General features: G+C 41.1%; 1 protein-coding gene and 1 non-coding gene across 2 annotated transcripts in view; one reads left to right on the forward strand and one right to left on the reverse strand.

Annotated features, from left to right (window-relative positions):
• The first annotated feature begins 2,378 nt into the window (after positions 1-2,378).
• The window catches only part of WIPF2 (WAS/WASL interacting protein family member 2), a 47,626-nt gene continuing 30,079 nt past the window's right edge, over positions 2,379-19,925 (forward strand). The window contains exons 1-2 of the mRNA XM_036268396.1: positions 2,379-2,420; positions 10,607-10,711. The gene's annotated coding sequence lies outside the window, so the exon portion shown is untranslated. The remainder of the gene's footprint in view (positions 2,421-10,606; positions 10,712-19,925) is intronic.
• On the reverse strand, positions 14,491-14,597 carry LOC118635196. Its single transcript, XR_004960520.1, has one exon. It is a non-coding gene; the product is annotated as a U6 spliceosomal RNA (small nuclear RNA).

Consider the following 19,925-nt stretch of genomic DNA (forward strand, 5'->3'; position numbering starts at 1 on the left):
AAGGTTTTAGGATCTTAGAACTTGGTATAGATATTAGTGATTATTGGGGAACAATTCATTTTATTAAAAAAAATTATTTTTAGCCCTGGCCGGTTTGGCTCAGCGGTTGGAGCGTCGGCCTGCGGTCCCGAGAGACCCGGGTTCGGTTCCCGCTAAGGGCATGTACCTTGGTTGCAGTTTGTCCCCAGCCCTGGTCGGTCGTGCGGGTGGTGGCCGCTCGATGTGTCCCTTTCACATCAGTGTTTCTCTCTCTCTCTCTCTCTCTTCCTCTCTCTCCCTCCCACTCTACCTGAACAAAAAATGTCCTCCGGTGAGGATAAAAAAAAAAAAATTATTTTTAAAATTCTCACCTGAGGATATTTTTCCATTCTCAGATAGAGTGGGAGGGAGGGAGAGGGAGAGAGAGAGAAACATCGATGCAAGAGAGACATATTTACTGCTTGCCTCCCACACGACCCTGACCAGTGCAACAGAGGCACTTGCCCTTGACTGGAATCAAACCTGAGAATCCCTGGTCCACGGGCCGATGCTCCAACTGCTGAGCCAAACTGGCTAAGGCCAATTTTTTTTTTTTTTAATTGATTTTTAGAGAGAGAGAGGAAGTTGGAGAGAGAGAGACATTAATTTGTTGTTCCACTTACTTATGCATTCATTGGTTGATTCTTTTTCTTTTTCTTTTTTATTAATTAATTTTTGTTACAGATGTTTCTCCCATTGGTTGATTCTTGTATGTGCCCTGATGGGGGATCAAATCTGCAGCCTCGGCATATGGGGATGGTGCCCTAATCAACTGAGCTGCTAGGCCAGGGCCTGGGGGGCAGTTTTTAGATAATGGGGATGATGGAGTGTCAGTTTGCCAGACCTCCTACTTAGGAAACAGAAAACATGTCGATGTTTCTCTTTCTCTCTCTCCCTCCCACTCTGTCTGAACAAAATATTGAAAAATGTCCTCGGGTGAGGAAAAAAAAAAGAAAAGAAAACCTACTTCTAGGGAATATTGACTATTTTTTGTAAGCCTTATGGGGCTAGAGAGAGTGCACAGATGTTCTTATTATGAACTGGCGAATATAATAGTCTGTCATATCCTTCACCTAAACCATATGTCTTAATGTGACACATGATTTTTGTTGGACATACAAATGAATCAGTAGCCCAAGGGCCATTATAAAAAAGCATGAAAGCATTTTTTCTGCAAGTATATTGACTTTTTTCAGAAATTACAGTACTCTTCCTCAAAGCCCAGATGGGCCAGTTTGATTTAGTGCCTTTATTGTGTAATTGGATCAGCTTGCACTATTTTCATAACTTACAGTACACTCTTGGTTTAGCTACCCATCACTAGTGATCAAGGAATGAAAATGTGCACATTTTTCTAGCATTTCAGCAAGTAACATCTGTGTATCTGATGGCTTAAGGGTCTTAGAGTGAGAGAGAAGACACTGCTCGACAGTGAAAGTCACCGCGTTGTTATTAAATTATCTGTGGTGAGTTGGGACTTAATATATTATCTTTGAAATGAGGCATAACACTTCTCTCCATGTGAAGTCTGGATCAACATTTCATTGAGTATCTGTTTATTTTCCTTCAAGCCTTTTTTTTTTTTATCCTCACCCGAGGACATTTTTCCAGTTTTTGTTCAGATAGAGGAGGGAGAAAGAGGGAGGGAGGGAGAGAGAGAGAGAGAGAGAGAGAGAAACATCGACATGAAAGGGACACATCAAGTGGCTGCCATCCACACAACCCAACCAGGGCTGGGGACAAACTGCAACCAAGGTACGTGTTCATAGCGGGAACTGAACCCGGGTCTCTCTGGACCGCAGGTCGATGCTCTAACCACTGAATCAAACCGGCCAGGGCCCTTCAAGCCTTATTATACTTGAGATTGTCATCACTAGGTTTTCCTTCTCACTGTTCTCAGTATGTGCTTCTCTACTTTTATTATTCTTTTTAAGAAATTTATTTCTTTTAAAATATGTTTTTATTGATTTTTTTTTTTTAGAGAGAGAGAGAAACATCGATGTGAGAGAGAAACATCAATTGACCGCCTCCTGCACAACCCTCAGTGGGGATCAAGCTTGAAACCTCAGCATGTGCCTTGACTGGGAATTGAACTGGGACCTCTCAGTCCATGGAATGACACTCAATCCACTGAGCCACACCAGCTGGCTCTACTTTTATATTTGGGTTGTGCTAATGAAGGATGGCACATGGAAGTTGAGGGCTAGTAATATGAGATCTGGCCAGCCTAGAGTGAAAAGAATGGTTATCAATGACTAGGTTTCGGCTCATCTTGTAATCACCTTTTTAATCTAATTAATAATTTTTTAAAACTTCTAAAGATGTTTTATTAACAGATACTGGTTGTTTTTGTTTTTCAGTTAGTGAATTAAATTGAAAACAAGTCCTAAAAAGGATCTAAGGTAACTGATTTTAAGATTTACCCCTCTATTTTTGTGCTTACCTTTACAATTAATTTTGGTCATTTTTTTTTTAATCCTTACCCGAGGACATTTTTACATTTTTTGTTCAGATAGAGTGGGAGGGAGAGAGAGGAAGAGAGAGAGAGAGAGAGAGACATCGATGTGAAAGGGACACATCGAGTGGCTGCCACCTGCACGACCAACCAGGGGCCCGGGACAAACTGCGACTGAAGTCCATGCCCTTAGCGGGAACCAAACCCAGGTCTCTCTGGACTGCAGGCCGATGCTCTAACCGCTGAGCCAAACTGGCCAGGGCAATTTTGGTCGTGTTTTTAAAGTGACCTGGAAATTCCTCACGTATTTGACCTATGGTGTAGAGTAAGCTCTGGAGTGGTGAACATTGGTTACACCCATGCTGTGGCAGAGATTCAGGTCACATTAGGCGGCCTGTTTCCATTAGCACCGAAGTCAAGACACAGGTTCAAGCATAGTAGCCTTTTGATTATTTTCTTTTGGGGGGATTTTGTACTGTCTTTATATCAGTAACAGAGTAGTATTGATTGACCTTATTTTTATTTATTTATTTATTTAGATTGACCTTATTTTAAAATTTTTTGATCAATCTGAATCTTGGTTTTCCTTATATAGTGTTAGAATTTTGAGGGTTTTGGTAATTTTTTTGGGGGGGTACGTGTCCCTAGTGGGAACCGAACCTGGGACTCTCTGGTCCGCAGGCCGAAGCTCCAACCGCTGAGCCAAATCGGCCAGGGCAGTTTTGGTAATTTAAAAAAAATATATATGTACTTATTGATTTTTTGAGAGAGAGAAATATCAATGAGCGAGAACATCAATTGGCCACCTCCTGCATGCCCCCTACTGGGGATAGAGCCTGTAACTGGGGTGCAAACAGGGCATGTGCCCTGGCTGGGAACTGGAAATTGAACTGGGGCCTCTCAGTCCATAGGACAGTGCTCAGTCCACTGAGCTGCACTGGCTGGGCTGCTTTTGTTTTTTTATCAAAATAGTAAGAACACATAGTTTAAAGAGTCAAATAGTACCATAAGTCTTATTATTAAAAAAGAAATAGCTGTTGCATTTCTCCTCGTTTGTCCTGTTACTTTTTTTTTTTTTTTTACTTTATTGATTTTAGAGCGAGAGGAAGGAAGGAGAGAGAGATAGAAATATTCATTAGAAAGAACATTGATTGGCTGCCTCCTGCATGTCCCCCACTGGGGACTGGGCCCACAACTTGGGCATGTGCCATGACCGGGAATTGAACTGGCAACCTCTTCGTTGCATGGGTTGATGCTCAACCATTGAGCCACACTGGCCAGGCTGTCCTTAGTTACTTTTCATCCTTTTACTGTTTTTTATTTCCTGATGTGTATTAACTTCATGTTTCTACATAGTATTATACTCTTATTTCTTGATTTTTTTTTTTATTCTTAGGTATTATCTATTGAGTGTCTACTATGAAAGATGATTTTGCATTCTTATACTTCTACCCACCCTCAACCCTTCCTGCTAACTTCCTAATACAGATATATCATAATCTTGACTAAATCAGTGTTTTGTGTTTTTATATTGTAATCAGAATTCATTCAGAAAGAGAAACCATTCTTGATATTTCAAATAGAATATTAGATGCTTACAAAACCATTGGAAGGCTATGGGAGCATAGGTGAGAGAAAACCATTTTACAGGGATCTGTAAGAAAGTGCTGCTATTAATAATCTTGAATGCCTTAAACACCAGAACCGGAAATTTGCGGAATATTGGAAACTTGCAAACCACATGTCTCTCATCTACTGGAAACCACATACCTGCTCATTGCTACTGGAAGAGCAATAGTGGCATCTACCTTTCTCCTGTCTTCCAGATCTTTTTTTTTTTTTAGATTGAGAGGAAGGGAGAGGGTGAGAGAGAGAGAAACATCAATATCGATTGGCTGCTTCCTATATAGCCCCTGCTGGGGATCTAGCCCACAGCCTTGGCATGTGCCCTGACCAGAATCAAACCAGCGACCTCTTGATACATAGGTTGATGCTCAACTGCTGATCTGCACTGGCTGGGCTATCTCCCAGATCTTAAGTGAGTGTCTTGTATTCTCAGAGTTTAAATCACAACCCCATTGACAGCATTCTGGGAATGTAGTTCCCAGGCCTCCAACCTCTTCTCACCTGCTACTTCATGAGTACAGAGGGGAGTAGTAGTGAATGTTACCAAAAGAGAAAAAAATTAGCATCCAATATAATGATTATGTGTACTATGATTATATTTCCTTATGTATTTTTCCCTAAATGTAATAATTGCCATTCTTTTCTTTCTTTCCTTTTCTCCTCCCTTCATTCTTCTTTTGCTTGAGTTACTGAGTATTAATTACTAGTTGATCCCTAAACTCAGACAAAAGTATAAATCTCTTTCCAATACATTCAAACACATTAGTAGCGCCTCTTCCAGAGGGTTTATGAAAAAGGGTCCATTGGAGGGGGGGTGCCTTTTTTGAGGTCTTGCATTCCTAACTTACCTTTTTTTCTACCTTCCTGACAGTTGGTAGTTTGATTAGATATAATTTAATGTTGGAGATCATATCTCTTTGGAAATTTTAAGCCTTGCTTATAACTTTCAAAAATGGTGTTGTGAAGTTTGATGCTATTCTGTTTGTGGATTCTTTGTATGGGATCTGTTTTTTTTCTCTGAAAGGTTTTAGGATCTTGTCTTTACCTCTAGTATTCTGAAATACAATGATGTTGTGCCTTGGTGTGGATATTTTAAAATTCATGTTTGGCATTTAGTGGGCCTTTTTAGTCTAAAGCTTATTTCTGTCCTGTGTCCTGTGAAGTTTTCTTGTATTATATTTTTGATAATGTGTTCCCTTTTTCATAATTATTTATGTCTTCTCTCTTTCTGGGAACCCCTGTTATCCAGGTGGTAAAACTTTTAAACTGGTCCTCTAATATTTTTTCCTTGCAAATTTCTTTTTTTTACTCATTCAGTGGTCAGATTTCCTTAGTTTTTTTCTTTCATCATTTCTGTTGTATTTTTTACTTCTAGTATCAGTTTTATACATTTCTAAGAGCTCTTTTAAATCTTAGAGTTTTATTTACTTTAATTTGTCAATGATCTTTTTTTTCTTATCCTCACCCAAGGGCTTTTTTTTGCATTTATCTTCAGATAGAGCTGGAGGGAGAGAGGAAGGAAGAGAGAGAAACATCAACGTGAGAGAGACACATCGACTGGTTGCCACCCACACGACCCCAATGCGGGCCAGAGATGAACCGCAACCAAGGTATGTGCCCTTAGCGGGAACTGAACCTGGGACTCTCTGGTCCGCAGGCTGATGCTCCAACTGCTGAGCCAAACCGACCAGGGCTCAAATGATCTTTAACTGAAATATTTTCCTTTGTAGCTCTCTTTTTAAAATATATTTTTATTGATTTTTAGAGAGAGAAAAAACATCAGTGTGAGAGAAAAACAATGTGAGAGAAACATCGGTTGGTTGCATCCTGGAAGCACCCTGACTGGGATTGAACCCGAAACTTGGGTATGTGTCCTGACTGGGAATTGGAACTGGTGACTTTTCCATGCACCCAATGATGCTCAACCAACTGAACCACAATGGCCAGAGCTTCTCTGTAGATCTTAATTAGCTGGGCATTCCACTGTACCACTATTGATACCATCTATGATGTCATGAGGTTAGCGGCCATCAACATTGCAACCCACAGACTAGGCAGTCCCCAGGATCTCTTCAGTGGTTCTAGGGATTCTCTAGCTAAATACTGGTACCACATCTGTTGTGCAATGTTGACAATCTCATCAAAAGTGATATTTCCATCCGGCCAGTGTGGCTCAGTGGTTGACCATCCACCCATGCACCAAGAGGTCACTGGATTGATTCCCTGTCAGGGCACATGCTTGGGTTGCAGGTTCTATCCCCGGCAGGGGGCATGCAGGAGGCAGCTAATCGATGTTTCTATTTCTCTCTCTTCCCCTTCCTTTTTCTCTAATATCAGTAAAAACGGTTTTTATTTTTATTTTTTAAAGTGATATTTCCACTGCTTAATGTTATTTTGCTTCTTTCTGACTGGTGACAGTTCTTTGAGGGCTTTGATGATCAGGGCAGGGGCAGAGGCAGAAGGCACTGCCTCAATCTGGGTCTGTCTGTTCTGAATAGTCAGTTTCACTGATTTCCTTAGATCCTTCCAATCACTGGTTGCTTTGACAGTGTAATCACCAATGTTTTTTGGAGACATGCTCAGGGTGCTGATCTTAGGGGCCAGAGCAGACATGGCACCAACTTCCCCACCAGTAAACTTCAGTGGCATGGTAGAGGCAGCTTGTGTGGGATGAACCTAAGAAAGTTGCATCTAAGCCTCCTCTGAGCCAAAAGCCAAAAAGCTCAGGATATTTTTTAAAATATGTTTTTGTTGCTTTTTTTAGAGAGGAAGGGAGAAAGAGAAAAACATTGATGAGAGAGAGAAACATTAATCGGCTGCCTCCTGCACCTCCCCCTCCCCCCCCCCCCCAGTGGGGAATGAGCCCGAAACTCAGGCATGTGTCTTGACCAGGAAATGAACCTGGACCTCTGAGTCCTTGGGATGACACTCAATCCACTGAGCCACACTGGCTGGGCTCAGAATTTTATATATAAATATTTTTGCATGTTGTCAGGAATTTTGTTTGTTTACTTTGATTTCTACTTTCATGTCAGAGGTTTTCTTCAAATGTCTGATGATTCTTGTCTATCTGTTCATTTTTAAGAACGAGGTACTTGCACTGGCTGGTGTTGCTCAGTGATTAAAGTGTTGGACCTCGGACTGAAGGGCCAAGGGTTCAATTCCTAGTCAGGGGCACGTGCCTGATCCCCGGCCTGGTCAGGCTGTGTGTGGGAGGCAACCAATCAATGTTTCTCTCTCACATCAATGTCTCTCCCCCCCCTTCTCTTTCTACTCTCTCTCTCTCAAAATTAATGGAAAAAATATTCTTGGATGAGGATTAAAAAAAAAAGAATGAGCCCTGGCCAGTTTGGCTCAGCAGTTAGAGCGTCAGCCTGCAGTCCTGAGACACCTAGGTTTGGTTCCTGCTAAGGGCACGTACCTCGGTTGCAGTTTTTCCCCGGCCCTGGCTGGGTCATGTGGGTGGCAACCACTCAATTTGTCCCTTTCACGTCGATGTTTCTCTCTCTCCCTCTTCCTCTCTCTCCCTCCCACTCTATCTGAACAAAAAATAGAAAGATGTCCCTGGGTGAGGGTAAATAAATAAATAAATAAAAATTAAAAAAAAAAAAAAAAAGAATGAGGCACTAATAAGTCCTGGCTCATCAGATGGTGGGCTCCACTAAAGGGCGAATTGGTGGCTGGTCAGTTTCCTCAGAAAGGATCTGCCAGTCTCTTGCCCAGAGAGTATAAGCCCAACCCAGCAGCAGGTGTTTTTTGGAGCCAAGTCAGAGAAGAGAGATGAGAGTAAAAGTTAGACTTTTATTTGACCCCCTATTTTCAACTTGGCACTCCTGCCCTTAGCTGTGACCAGTACCTGGGTTCAGAGGTCCTCTGATTCAGCTTCTCCAATCTTCTGCTTGACAGTATAGGGAATGGAAAAGGGGATGGAGGAATTTATTTCTTGTACAGATTATCAGGTAATCTTCCTGTTTTAGCTATTGTTATTCTCCTTTGTCCAGAGGTACAAGGTGCCTCCAATTTCTGAGCCTTTTCTGAGACTCTCTACTAGGACTCTGCATCTTTCCACTGCAAGTGTTTAGCATTTTTCTTTCTGTAAAGTTATTTACCACTAGTGCACCTGCTTTCCAGCTTCCAAATTTTTCTTAACATATCTCTTTCTGTTGTTTCCTATTTTCTTTCTTTCTTTTTTTTTTTAAGTGTATGCCTTTAAGAAAAATATCCCTTTGGGTAATTTTAATGGTGTTTTATGATAAAATGCATGTAGCACATTCATGTTTAACCAACATACTCATCAGATTTTTCTTGCTGACATCTATTCAGATAGTGTCTGTGTAGTTGATTACTAATACTCCTTTAGTGTTTTCTAGACTTCCCTAACACCAAGAATTGAATAAACAGATTCCCAGATCTTTCTTCTGGAAAATTTATGATTTTCGAAGGTCAAGGATTAGGGCCCAGAGATCTTTTAATGTTTGTTTTTTAACAAATGCCCTAGGATGTGTCTTGACTTCAGGCAAGTTTGGAAACTCTTTTTTAGAAGGATCTTTTAAACCATTTATTGCTATCTTAAACGTTCAAGGCAAACTCCTTAGGTTTCCCCTAATTTTGCTTTTGTATTCAGACTATGTTTTAGACTGTCTAGCTTTGGTCTGGATTTCTAAGTTAGAATGTGTGTTCTTCATCTGATTACTTCCTCTCTTCTCTAGTTAAATGCTGGCTGATGGTAATAACTTTGGCCTTGTGTGACTCCGTTTTTTAGCCAAGATTTGTAAACCTACTGGTTTCTGAGACGTGTGGGTGGGGAGGAAATATTAGTTATAAACATTGAGCTACTTTCTGCATTATTTCATTGTCCAAACCTAGGAATTTTTTTTTCTGACACTTTAAGAATTTTAAAAATTGATTATTAGAGAGAAAGGGAAAGGGAGAGAGAAACATCGATCTGAGAGCAGAACATCAATCGGCTGGCTGCCTCCTGCACGCCTGAGATCAAACTAGCAACCTTTTGGTGCACAGGACAATGCCCAACCAACTGAGCCACACTGGCCAGGGAATCTTGAATTTTTTTGTAAAATGAGAAATTAACTCAGGCTTTGAAAACAGATTTACTTCCCTGGCTGGTGTGGTTCAGTGGTTAGAGTGTTGACCCTCACACCGAAGGGTCTGTGGTTTTATTCCCGGTCAAGGGCACATACCTGGGTTGTAGGTTTAACCTCTTGTGGGAGGCAATCAATAGATTTCTCTCTTTCTCCCTTTGTCCCCCTCCCTCACCCTCCCTCTCTTTCACTCTCTCTAAAAATCAGTAGAAAAAATATCCTTGGGTGAGGATTAGCAAAAAAACCAAAAAAACTCCACATTTATTTTAAAAAAGAAAGAAAACAGATGTACTAATGATCTGCCTTGGCTATATGCAGCATCGTTTTGGGAGATGTTAAAGCACTGTGATTTGAAGTTTGTTTTTAACTTTGATGGTCTGAAAGGGCATGTTCTCTTTTGTGTATTTCTAGATCCCCAAGTCTAAAAAAAAAATGGCTGCCCTGGCCGGTTTGGCTCAGCGGTTAGAGCGTCGGCCTGCGGTCCAGAGAGACCTGGGTTCAGTTCCCGCTAAGGGCATGTACCTCGGTTGCAGTTTGTCCCCGGCCCTGGTTGGTCGTGCGGGTGGTAGCCACTCGATGTGTCCCTTTCACATCGATGTTTCTCTCTCTCTCTCTTCCTCTCTCTCCCTCCTGCTCTGTATGAACAAAAAAATGGAAAAATGTCCTCGGGTGAGGATAAAAAAAAAAAAATGGCTGTATCTTTTACTGCCAACCTGTAAAGCATCTGGAAATGAGATGTTTGCAGCTGTGACTTGCTTGAGGGTCAGGAGCCAAATAGCACCTGTCTTAGTAATGTTGTAGAAGCCAAGTGTAGTACCCTAGTTCTCAGTTCTTGGAAGTCTTGTGGCAATTATTAGCTATTGACTATTAGCAGTTGACTATTTTCTGTACATGTTCCCCCACCTTCCCAATACTTGAGTGCTTTCAGGATAACAGGATATTCTCTTGGCTTTGGGGTATTGTAGGAACTGGGGATATTTGGTGAGGTCATTCCATGTTAGTCTGTTTAGGATGATTTTCAGACATTTAATTTACAGTTCTTGTATTAGTTATCTTTTTATGAAGCCATTCTTTGCAGCTGTGGTAATTTAATTGAACACAAAAGGTGACTTCTCATTGATTTGCTATCATTTTAGATGAGACGACTTGACTCCTGGGTTACCCTGTATCTGGGAATAACCTGTGGTACCTACATATTGACCACATCAAGTAGTATGTGAATAAGTACATTCCTGACTTTCTTTTTTTAGGGCTTTTAAAAAGTAACCTGGGACAAGAGGAAAGAATCATATAATGGAGAAAAGCTGCATTATTAGGATGTATACTTATGTTTTTATTAGAGAAATGATATTTGAAAGGATTTCATCATGTAGTTATATATTGTTCTTCTGCCTCCTTCCTTTTCCAGGGTTATGTGCTGCTTCTAACTGTGAAAAATAATTGATTTAAAGAATAAACCATTCAGGCCTAGTTGTTGAAGTCCTAGGATTTTCAGTTTAAATATTCACAGTGGGTATGTGATTTTTTATTACTTGTTGGATCAATCAGATTTGCTTCATAGTTGAATTGTCTGTGATTGAAAAATGTCTACAGTTGGAAAAATGATTTTTTTCTCTTCATGGAGTAACCTTGAAATTCTAATTAATAGATTTGCTTCATAGTTGAATTGTCTGTGATTGAAAAATGTCTACAGTTGGAAAAATGATTTTTTTCTCTTCATGGAGTAACCTTGAAATTCTAATTAATTCCATCATGCTAGAAATCTGTTTCACCAGAGTTTTGACTGAATTGAATTTCAAGGGGAAGTTAGCACCTTCTTCTTTGAGAAGAAAGTGCTGTGGATCATTTTCACACTATACAAAGCCTTTGGGGGTGGGAGAGTGGTAGACTTTGTATAACTTGAAAGTTATTCTAGTCTGTTTCCTTATATTTTAAACCAAAAATGCCTTAGTGGAGACCTCTACTATATTCTGCCCTAGAGCACATGGAGGTGTGTTCATAATTCTATGTTGACATCAGTTCCCATGTAATTATAGGAACCTGTTGGGCTCCTGCTGTTCGTTAGTCTCCTGGAATGGCATGTGAATATTCTTAGGTAGCTTCTGGCTCTTCTCCCATGTTTGGGTTCTTTGGCTTAGGAGCTGCATGCTATTGTGCCACTGTGGAAATGAGCTCCTACCACCCCATGCTGTACTACATTTTCGGAGCAAAGTTGAAGGGCAGGTGGATAGGCAGGCAGATTACCATCAGGTGACTTTTAACTCTGGAAAATTTCCAGTTAGTATATAGGTCCCTAGCTGTGCTGGCTAATGAAATAACTGATTGAATTTGAGGTTTCCTTAGGTGTGAAGCTATTGGTTCAGTTAGACTTTGGTATTATAGGCATATTAAATGGAGAAGGATACCACTTTTGGATTTGGGGGATGACCTATAAGGCTTCAGATTTCATTTGCTGCCACTCTTTTTACTGTATTCTAGCTGCCCTGGCCTTCTTACTAATTCTCTTAACACATCAAGCTTATTCCCATCTTGGTGGCTTTTCATTTGCTGTTTGTTAATTCTTTTTGGAACGCTCTTCTCCCAAATGGTCATAGGGCTTGCTCTGCTCATGGAGACACTTTGATGAGCCAGGCCCTCGCCCCTGGCCTCTTCTCCTTGCAGTTCTGTCTAAAAGAACATTACACTTCAGCCTACATCTACACTCTCCCTTTGTGATTCTTTATTATTACTATTATTATTTTTAATCCTCACCTGAGGATATTTTTTCCATTGATTTGTAGAGAGAGGGGAAGGGAGGGGGAGAGACAGAAAGAGAGAGAGAGAAACATCAGTGTGAGAGAGACACATCGATTGGTGGCCTCCTGCATGAGCACCGACTGGGGTCAGGAATCAAACCCGCAACCTGTCAGTGTGCAGGCTGATGCTCTAACCACTGAATTACTGGCGAGGGCTCCCTTTGTGATTTTTTGGTTGACTTTTTTTCCATTCCATTTATTAGTACTGAGATACTGAGATGTTTGTTTCTTGTTTCTCTCTTCCACTAGAATGTAAGCCCAAGATTGTAGAAATTTGACTTGTTCAGCTTCTAGAACAGGGTTCATTAACCTCAGCATTATTGACATTTTAGTCTGGATAATTCTTTGTTGTGAGGGGCTGTCCTATGTGTTATGGAATGTTTAGCAGCATCCTTGTTTTCTGTCTACTAGATGCCAGTAGCGTGGCAATAAAAAATGTCTTTAGACATTGCTAAATGTCTCCTGGGGGACAAAGTCACCCCTGCTGAGAACCACTATTATAGAACAATGCTGTGGTATCTGGTGGGTACTCAGTAAATATTTATTGGATGATAGGTGAATTCATGAATGAATGAATTCAGCAAGTTAACAAATTTTAGAACAATGACCTATGTGCATAGCTTCATGTTTCTCTAGATACCCATTCTTCTATCTTTTCTGTTTCTAGCACATTGATCTATCCTTTGCTGCTTTTTTAAATCCTTATCTGAGGATATTTTTCCATTTATGAGCAGATAGAGTGGGAGGGAGGGAGAGAGAGAGGAAAAGAAACATCAATGTGAGAGAGAGACAATGAGTGGCTGCCTCTTGCATGACCCGACCAGGGCCGGGGACGAACTGAAACTGTGGTACATGTCCTTGACCCGAATCAATCCCGCGACTCATTGGTCCTCAGGCCAACGCTCTAACTGCTGAGCCAAACCAGCCAGGGCAATCCTTTGCTGCTTTTTTTTCCTATTCATATTTGCTTGTTCTTTTAGATAGTGCTACTTACTATACTCTTAAGTTTACTTTCGTTCAGTTCAACAAGTCACTATCGAGCACCTACCCTGTGCTGTAAAATAATCGGAGAGAACTATAAAAATATATGGTGCTGTCTGAGCTTAAGAGCTCATTGGGGCCCGGGCCGGTTTGGCTCAGCGGTTAGAGTGTTGGCCTGCGGTCTAGAGAGACCCGGGTTCGGTTCCCTCTAAGGGCACGTAACTCGATTGCAGTTTGTCCCTGGCCCTGGTTGGGTTATGTGGGTGGCGACCACTCGATGTGTTCCTTTCACATCGATGTTTCTCTCTCTCTCTCTCTCCCTCCCACTCTATCTGAACAAAATATCGAAAAATGTCCTCGGGTGAGGATAAAAGAAAAAAAAAAGAGCTCATTGGGTAAAATGGACAAAGATACATGAAATCTTCCTTTCAAGTTTGATACCTAATTAAGGATATAATGTCTAACTGGTACTAATGGGCCACCATAGGGTTATTTGAGTCAGTAGTTATTAAGTGCTCATCAGGGGGAAATTGCTGTTGAATTTGGAATCCAGTTTTAACAAAAAACTACCCATTCACTTTTTACTTTTTTCCATTTGTTGTAATTACCCTTGAATTCTTGCTATTAAGTTTGTTTGTCTAAAACAGTGGTTCTCGCCCTGGCCGGTTTGGCTCAGCAGTTAGAGCGTCGGCCTGCGGTCCTGAGAGACCCGGGTTCGGTTCCCGCTAAGGGCGCGTACCTCGGTTGCAGTTTGTCTTCGGCCCTGGTCGGTTGTGCGGGTGGCAGCCACTCGATGTGTTCCTTTCACGTCGATGTTTCTCTCTCTCTCTCTGTTCCTCTCTCTCCCTCCCACTCTACCTGAACAAAAAATGGAAAAGTGTCCTCGGGTGAGGATTAAAAAAAATAATAATAAAAATAAATAAATAAATAAAACAGTGGTTCTCGCCTTGGCTGGTTTGGCTCAGTGGTGAGAGTATCAGCCTGCGGTCCACAGAGATCCGGGTTCGGTTCCCGCTAAGGGCATGTACTGCGGTTTCAGTTTGTACCCAACCCTGGTTGGGTCATGCAGGAGGCAGCCACTCAATGTGTCCCTTTCACATTGATGTCTCTCTCTCTTTCTCTTTCTCTCTTCCTCCCATTCTATCTGAACAAAAAATGGAAAAATGTCTTTGGGTGAAGATAAAAAACAAAACAAAACAGTGGTTCTCAACTTTCCTAATGCCGTGACCCTTTAATATAGTTCCTCATGTTGTGTTGACCCCCAACCATAAAATTATTTTTGTTGCTACTTTATAGCTGTAATTTTGCTACTGTTATGAATCGCCTTCGGAAATAATGTGTTTTTCAGTGGTCTTAGGCGACCCCTGTGAAAGAGTCATTTGACCCCCCCCCCCAAAGGGGTCGCGACCCACAGGTTGAGAATCGGTGGTCTAAAACCTGGTTGAGAAATACACAGACTGGGCTTGCTCATTTTGAAGTTTTTTTATTTTTTATTATTTTTTATTTTTCTCTCTGTAAAAATATGGAACGCTTCACGAATTTGCGTGTCATTCTTGTGCAGGGGCCATGCTAATCTTCTCTGTATTGTTCCAATTTTAGTATATGTGCTGCCGAAGCGAGCACCATTTTGAAGTTGTTTGATGTGAATGTTTCTTCAGTTGGTTACTTTCTTAAATGGTTATGAACAGCTGATTCATCAACGGATTTTTTAATGTCCATGCTTAGAAAAGTCTTGCCATACCACCTGCCTGGGTTATTGAAGCCAGATTAGGCAAGGTTGTAGTTCCTTCTGGCTGGGATTAAAATACACCAAACAAAAACCCTGTTCTCTGTTATGTGACTTTCTTTGTCCTAGAGCAACTGACTTTCTGTCAAACATTTATGTTCCATCTCTGAAACTATTAGAAAGATTTCTTCTGATTTGAACTATGGGATCAGAAGAATTCCACTGCGGAGAATGTCTGGAATGTTCTCCTGAAGACACAACTGTCTTCTCTTTAGATTATCTAGAGATAGTAGGAAGGTTTGGTCCTGTTTGGTCCAAAGAGGATCTTGAAATGTCTCTTTACCTATTTCTCTTTCTTTATATCAGGAAGAGATTTGATAGAATATTAAAGAATTGAACATGTATTTAAGAAAAGAGATAATTTTCTTGTTGACATCCCAAATTCTTATTCATGTAATTTATTCTTGAAAGGTGGAACTGAGGCCCTTGAGACTTTGTTGGGGAGGCAGCCTACTTTTTAAGGTCAGTTTTTTCCTCTAGGATTTTGTTGGGTACTTTGATACAAAAACTGTAATGTGCTCTGTAGTCAAATCCAAGATTAAAGGAAAGTGCTGTTACCTAAGTCTGTTAGCATGAAAGTAGATGGAATTAAGATTTAGGTCCTTTTATTTATTTATTTTATTATTATTTTTAAATATTTTTTTAATTGATTTTTAGAGAGAGAGAGGAAGGGAGAGGGAGAGAGAGAGGAAGGGAGAGGGAGAGAGAGATAGAAACATTGATGAGAGAGAACATCAACTGGCCGCCTCCTGCATGCCCCACACTGGGGATCAGGTCCACAACCTGGGAATGTGTCCTGACCAGGAATCAAACTGGCAACCTCTTGGTGCATGGGCCTATGCTTAACCACTGCGCTACACCAGCCAGACGGATTCTTTTTCTTTTTAAAATAACTTGCAATTGTAGGCCTTGGCCAGGTAGCTCAGTTGGTTAGAGCATCGCCCCAATATGCCAAGGTTTCGAGTTGGATACCTGGTTAGAGCATATACAAGAAGCAATATACATAGAAGCAATATACATATACAGGAAGCAATCTCTCTCTCTCTCTTCCCTTCCTCTCTTCTTTCCCACTCCCTCCCCCCACCCCTTCTCTCTCCAAAATCAATAAATAAATTTAAAAAATTAAATATATATATACATATATACATACATCATACACACACACACACAATAAAATAACTTGCAGTCGAAACCTGAGTTTTATAACAGCAGAATGTTATTTGAATAAAGGCCCCAAACTGTTGTGGTAACTAGTATACCTCTTAGATTATTTTAAATACATGAAAAAAAGCAACAACCGAATTGGATTCTTTTTCTTTTTTTAAAAAAATCCTCACCTGAGGATATTTTTCTATTTTTGTTCAGATAGACTGGGGGAGAGAGAGAAAGAAACATCAATGTGAGAGGGACACATCAACTGGTTGCCTCCCGCCTGACCCCAATCAGGGCCGAAGACAAACCGCAACCGAGGTACATGCCCTTGACTGGAATTGAACCCGCAACTCATTGGTCCACGGGCTGACACTCTAACTGCTGAGCCAACCGGCCAGGGCACTAAATTGGAATCTTTTCTTCTCAAGGGCAATAGTCAGTATCTTTGTACTTGGAAGTGTCCTGCCCTTAAAATACAGGAATATTTGGGTATAATGTTAGGAAATTGAATAGAAAAATGGTTTTGGTCTTTTGAGGAATAGAAGAAAGCAGTTTATAAAATTGTGTTGATTGGTTTTATGAAGACACCTCTAAATTCTGTGATAAATTTGACATCAGGAAGATTTAAAATAATTCTCTCTAATCTTTATTTAAAAGAAATTGACTCCTAAGGATGTGAACAGCTTATTATACCATGGTTTTTAAGATGGATGGGCTTAAGAAGGGAATGAGAACTGCTGTGTTGCTGAACTAGAGGCAGTCTCAAATATTTCTGAAAATCAGAGACTCTGAAGAGCACAGATGGGGAGGTTTGTTGTTCTAATTTAATAGATCAGAAAGGAAAGATTTAAAATTCTGTAGGGAACTCTCTTTTTTTTCTTTTTAAGTTTAATCTCAGATATGTTAGATTCCTAAAATTGCAATAGACAGTGCTCCAGAAGGCCTGAATTTGTCCTCTGACTAAAAATAGTTGGTCACTAAAATTTATTTAAATTTATCTTTATTGTTGAATGTATCACAGATGTTCCTCATTTTTCTCCTATTGACCCCCTCCTCCCCACTCCCACCTCTCTCCTGCCTTTCCCTACACTGTTGTCTGTGTGCATTGGTTATGCATATAAGTTCTCTGGTTTATTTCTTCCCACCCCTCAACCCCCTTCTCTTTGAGGTTTGTCAGTCTAGCAACCAATTTGTTCTTAATCCCTTCACCTTTTTCACCCATCCCCTCAAACCCCCTCCCATCTGGCAACCAACAAAATGTTCTCTGTTATCTATGAGAATGTTTCTGTTCTGCCTGTTCATTTTGTTTGTAGATTCCATTGTCAATAGATATGTATTCATTGCCAATTTGTTCATATATTTTATCGTTTTCTTCAAAAAGACCCTTCAACATTTCATATAATAACGGTTTGGTGGTGATGAACTCCTTTAACTTTTTCTTGTCTGGGAAACTCTTTATATGGCCATCGATTCTAAATGACAGCTTTGCAGGATAGAGTAATTTTGGTTGTAGGTTCTTGCTTTTCATCACTCTGAATATTTCTTGCCACTCTCTTCTGGTCTGCAAAGTTTCTTTTGAGAAATCAGCTGACAGTCTTATGGGAACTCCCTTGTAGGTAACTTGCTGCTTTTAAGATTCTCTCTGTCTTTTTTTTTTTTATCCTCACCCGAGGATATTTTTCCATTTTTTGTACAGATAGAGTGGGAGGGAGAGAGAGAGAGAAACATCGATGTGAAGGGACACATCGAGTAAACATCGATGTGAAGGGACACATCGAGTGGCTGCCACCCGCACGACCAACCAGGGCCGGGGACAAACTGCAACCGAGGTACGCGCTCTTAGCGGGAACCGAACCCGGGTCTCTCCGGACCGCAGGCCGACGCTCTAACCGCTGAGCCAAACTGGCCAGGGCCTTTTTTATGTGACCCTAGCGGGAACTGAACCCAGGACTCTCTGGTCCTCAGGCCGACACTCCAACTGCTGAGCCAAACTGGCCAGGGCTCTCTCTTTGTCTTGAACCTTTTGCATTTTGATGATGATGTGTCTTGGTGTGGGCCTCTTGGGGTTCATCTTGTTTGGGACTCTCTGTGCTTCCTGGACTTGTATGTCTGTTTCCTTCACCAAGTTAGGGAAGTTTTCTGCCATTATTGTTTCAAATAGGTTTTCAATTTCTTGTTCTCTCTCTTCTCCTTCTGGTACCCCCAAGATGCAAATGTTGGCTTGAAGTTGCCCCAGAGGCTCCTTACACTCTCCTCATTTTTTTGGATTCTTTTTTCTTTTTGCTGTTCTGATTGGGTGTTTTTTGCTTCCTTATATTCCAATCGATGGTTTGCTTCTTGGCTTTACCTACTCTACTATTGAATCCGTGTAAATTATTCTTTTTTTCAGTTAGTGCCTCCTTCATTTCTGACTGTGCATCCTTCATTTCTGACTGGTCCTTTTTTATGCTCTTGAGGCTCTCACTAAGTTCATTGAGTTTCTCACTAAGTTCATTGAGCATCCTTATAAGCAGTGTTTTGAACTCTGCATCTGTTAGATTGCTTATCTCCATTTCGCTTAGTTCTTTTCCTGGAGTTTTGTTCTGTTCTTTCATTTGGAACCTGTTACTTTGTCTCCTCATTTTGGCTGCCTCCCTGTGTTTGTTTCTATGTGTTACTTAATGAGAGGTATGGGGCTAGCTGAGACCAGATGCTGCTTGTTTGAAAGAATTTAGGAAAACCTGAAGCAGGATCCAAGACAGGCCAATGCTGTGGTAAAGCAACTGGCAACAGCTTGGGTGGGCCTGAAAATTGGGTGGAGCAGGACCTCAGGGAATCACCAGGGTGGGGCAAACTGTGAGCCAGGTTGCTGGAAGTCCCAGATATGGCGGCTGTGTGCCGCCCCAGGGAAGGGCTCACCAAGGGAACAAAGGCGTCTGATAGCACGTCTGTCCAGGAGAAAGCTGCCTCTCCAGCCCTTGCTCCAATGCCTGACAGCTCCATTCTTCCCGGTATGTCTCTGGTGCCCCTCGAGCTGCCTCCCCTCCAAGCTTAGAGGGAGAGAGTCCGATAAGTCTGTATGCAGGCCCTTTAAGGAGCTGCCTGGGGCTCCAGCCGCCTCAGCCTCCCTGAGCCTCAGTTTTCTCTGGTTTTACAGCCCGAGGTTATGGGGACTTCTCTTCCTGGCACTGGAACCCTGAGTTGGGCGCCTGGTGTGGGACGGGGACCCCTCAGTCCTCAGAGAGGACCTTCTCAGCCAAGGTGTCCTCCTGATTTTTATCTGCCACACGATGGTGTGGGGCCAGCCCGTCCGCGCCTCTGCTCCTCCTACCAGTCTCGATGTAGCTGCTTCTTTAGTTTTATAATTGTAGGACTTCCATTCAGCTTGATTTCAGGTGGTTTTGAATGATGGTTGTTCTGTAGTTTAGTTGTAACTTTGATGTGGTTGTGGGAGGACGCGATACCACGTTTACCTACCTGCCGTCTTGACCTGAAGTCCGCAGTTGGTCACTAAAATTTGTCTTTTTGTCATAAAACTATATGAACTGTTTAGCGTTCATCTTTAATTTTTTTAATTTAAATTTAATTTTCAATTTATAGTTGACATGAAATATTAGTTTTAGGTGTGCAACATAGTGATTAGACATTTATATACCTTACAAAATGATCACCCCTTTAAATCTAGTACTCATTTGGCATTGGTTCATTTATTTTTAACTAAAAGTAGTTCTCAAAACAGACTTTGAATTAGATTAGTGATGGCAAGGGTCAATCCTAAATTTGTTGGAATAAAGCTTCTCTGTGGATTTTCAGGGAAAGGAAAGTTGTATTAATTTAATTTTACGTAAGTAGGACTGCTCTTGGAAAACATCTATAGAGAGAGCTGATTGTATTCTATAACTAGGATAGAAACTTGGAATGGGTTGAATTTTCATTTGGAAAAATAGTAGAAAATTGTTAAACCCAACCAATTTTTAGTGGAGATTGTTTTCAGTGATTAGTGAACTAGGAGGAGATCAGAGACCTAAGTTTGA

The sequence above is a fragment of the Molossus molossus genome, unplaced genomic scaffold, assembly GCF_014108415.1.
Source record: "Molossus molossus isolate mMolMol1 unplaced genomic scaffold, mMolMol1.p scaffold_m16_p_19, whole genome shotgun sequence".
Lineage (NCBI taxonomy): Eukaryota > Metazoa > Chordata > Mammalia > Chiroptera > Molossidae > Molossus > Molossus molossus.